The following is a 3,628-nucleotide window of genomic DNA, read 5'->3' as shown; positions in this document are numbered from 1 at the left end:
TAAAAGTGCAACTTCATTCTTTTGCATGCAAATATCTAGTTTTCCCAACACTGTTTTTTGAAGAGACTATCCTTTGGCTTTGGCACCTATATTAGTCTGCTACGCTGCCATAATACAATACCATAGAGTGCGTGGCTTAAACAATAGTTACTTATTTTCTCGTGGTTCTGGAGGGTGGAAGTCTGAGTTTTCTGTTCTGTTTCTTTTGTCAATATGCCTGGTTTCTTGTATTTTTGTTTTCTATTATAAATATAAGTTTTAGTACCTCATCTTTATATATGAAAAAAGAATGAATGTTTCTTGGGAATTTTGCAATATCAGGTACATAGATACTTTGAAAATTTCCAGTAGCTGGATTAATTTTAAAGTGGAATTTTTAGTAACATTGCAATATATCTTCTAGATTTCTCATGAGTGTCTGTTACTAGAAAAGTCCTGCTTGATTTTATCAAAATACATTTTTGAATTAATTTATTCAAACTTTATAACTATATAACTGTGTTCTAGAAACCCCCCTTTGACCTAGTTGTTTTTTGTGTTAGTCTTGTTTCTAAATATTATAGAAAGCATAATATAGATTTTAAAAATTAGATCTACCTAAAGTTTCAAGAATTTCTTTAGATAGTACTTTCTATTTTTTTCATTATTTAAATTCTAGTTTACCTAAAACTTGCAAACAATTACTGTTCCCCCAACTATGCAGAACAGAGAACTGTATGTACTCAAAATAGATACAAGCCAACTCACGCAGTAGCTAAGTATGAAATGACACTAATCCCTTTTTCTTCTTGCCCCTGGTGTCTGGTATTGCATAACCACAAAGCTAAAAGAGTAGAAAAGGTGGCGCAAATGCCGGAGTGAAAGAGGACAGGAGAGAGTGCTCTTGAGGAGAGTCTGATTCTCACTAAGAAATAAGGTGTCAATTTATAGAGTACATACTCACATTTTCTTTGAAATTTCTTATAAAGAGAAAATCTTTCCATGTTGTAAACTAGTATTAGTAAACTAGAAAGAAATACAGTATTGGATAGAACCAGTGACATGCTCGTTTCACTGTAAAAACAAATTATCCTTTAAAAAATATATATCTTGTAATATATTATAACTATATTGAAAGTTATCATATGTATGTACAACTAAACCTATGTGCTAAAGCACACCCCAGTAACAACACTGTTTTTTTTCAAACTTCTGTGTCTTTATTAAAGTTCTCTCTTAAGAAATTTGAAGGTAAAATTCACATTGTCAGCTGAACATGGTAAAAGAAATATAGACATGAGGAGTTGCAAAGACCAGGGTTTGGTCCTTGCACTGCTATTTACTAACTGTGTTCCCTTAAACTAGTTACCTAATCTCTCTGACCCTTCATTTTCTTAGTGGCTTACAGTAAGAAAGAAGATTATTTTCTTAAAGCATTTACTAAATGATAAGAATTGAAAATGAATAGCTATTATAGTTAATACAAAAACCTAAAATTATATTTTTGCTAAATATACAGATTTGTTACTGGGCAGGGATTGTGGTTAACCTTGTGTCTGTAGAGTCTGTACAGTTATTCATGTCCTTTAAAAATACATTTTATTGGTATTTAAGGCTGTAATAAGTTAGACATTTTTAAAAGTCACTTTAATAATGTCAAGGCAAGTGCAGTTTGCCTAGGATTCCACTGTCTTGCTAGGTGTCTTTCCCTAAATCTGAAGTTACGCACTGCACAATGGCATTTTGGTCAACAACAGACCACATATATGAGGATGGTCCCATAACATTATAATGTTGCTAGAAAATTCCTGTTGCCTAGTGATGCCATAGCTGTCATAATGTTATAGCACAATGCATTACTCATGTGCTTGTGGTGATACTGGTGTAAACATGGTATAAACAGATCTTCTGTGCTGCTAGTTATATAAAAATATAGTAATACAATTATGTACAGTACATAATATTTGATAATGAGAATAAATGAATGTGTTACTGGTTTATGTATTTACTATACTATACTTTTAATCATTAAATCATTTTATAGTCTTTCTACTTATAAAATAAAAAGTTTGCTGTAAAATAGTACATGGTATTGCGCTGGCAGCAGCTTCATATATCTCACATATACCTTGACTCTTGGCTTTCTCATTTTCTTTTGTTCTCAATTTAATTCCATATTGTTTTGTTCAGCATTGCCCCTAAAGGTACAAAATCTGCAGCTATTGGTGCCAATAAGAGGCTACATTGAGTGATTGACTTGGAAACTAAATTAAAAGTGATTAAGGACCATGAAGGTGGAAAATCAGTGATGGGTATTGCTCACCATTTAGGTATATCCCATTCCACCATAGCTACAATCTTGAAGAACGAGAACATGTGATGGAAACTGTTAAAGGATCTGCTCTATTGAAGGCAACAAGACTAACAAAAATTCTAGAAGGGTCTATATCAGTCATGCAGCAACTTCCTTTTTTTTTTTTTTTTTTTTTTTAGTGAAACTTTTTATATTTAGAATTAGCCAGCTGGACTAAGTTTAAATGATCCCAGTTTTGCTGTCAGTATCCAAAGCATCACAGTCAGGAACCAGTCGAACATATGCCTTCTTCTCTCCTTCAGGCCTGATCAGGGTGTTGACGTCAATGTCTTAGAGCTTCTTCACAGCCTGTTTGATCTGGTGCTTGTTGGCCTTGACATCCACAGTGAACACAAGTGTATTATTGTCTTCTATCTTCTTCATGGCTGACTTGGTATTCAAGGGTAACTTGATGACATAGTGGTCAAGCTTGTTTCTCCTGGGATCCCTCTTTCAAGGATGTTAAGCTGCCTTCAGAGCTGTAGGAAGGTGGGTGGTGACATGCGGATCTTCTTTTATTGTGTGGCTGTGGACACCTTTCAACACTGCTTTCTTTGCCTTCAAAGCCTTTGCTTTGGCTTTGGCTTTGGGAAGAGCAGGGGCTTTCTTCTTTGCTTTCGGTTTCATCTTCATGGAAAAGTGGAGAAACTTCTGATGACCTGGATTGAAGACCAAACTCAGAAGTGTATTCATCTCAGCATCACAACAATCATGGCAAAACATAAAGTTTGCGATGTTGAAAGAAAAGGCTGTACCCAAGTATGGTGTTGAATTTACTGCTAACTCTGGGTGGTTTAAATGGTTTAAGAATCATTATTCGTTGTATAATGTGAAAGTGAGTGGTGAGTCTGCAAGTGCTAATGTGAAGCAGATAAAGAATTTTTGGAAACTCTAGATAAGCTGATTGTGGAGGAAAATTACTTGCCAGAACAAATATTCAATATGGATGAAACCTCCCTGTTCTGGAAACGGACCCTTGAAAGGACTTTCATTCATAAGGAGGCCAAATCAATACCAGGTTTCCAGGCTTTTAGGACAGGATAACTTTTAGGACTTGGGGACAGTGTTGCAGGCTACAAATGGAAATCCTTTGTGATCTGGTACAGTGAGAACCCCAGGGCCTTCAAGCATGTCAGTAAGCACAAACTGCTAGTGTACTACAGGAGCAATAAGAAATTGTGGATGACCCAGATCCTCTTCCAAAATTCCCTTCTGAATTTCTATGCCAGAGAAATGGAGAAACACTGTTTGGACAACAACAGACCTTTCAAGATTTTGCCTTTTAAAAAAAAAATA

General features: G+C 35.1%; 1 pseudogene across 1 annotated transcript; it reads right to left on the bottom strand.

The window, feature by feature from the left end:
* Positions 1 to 2,512: 2,512 nt before the first annotated feature.
* LOC308561970 (large ribosomal subunit protein uL23 pseudogene) lies at positions 2,513 to 2,965 on the bottom strand (annotated as a pseudogene). The gene has a single exon. The product of its transcript is annotated as a large ribosomal subunit protein uL23 pseudogene (transcript).
* Between the last annotated feature and the right edge of the window lie 663 nt (positions 2,966 to 3,628).

This window comes from Miniopterus schreibersii, assembly GCF_964146895.1.
Source record: "Miniopterus schreibersii genome assembly, chromosome: 9".
NCBI classification, from domain to species: Eukaryota; Metazoa; Chordata; class Mammalia; order Chiroptera; family Miniopteridae; genus Miniopterus; species Miniopterus schreibersii.
Note: the sequence above shows the minus strand (reverse complement) of the source record. Positions and strands in the feature narration are given on the sequence as shown.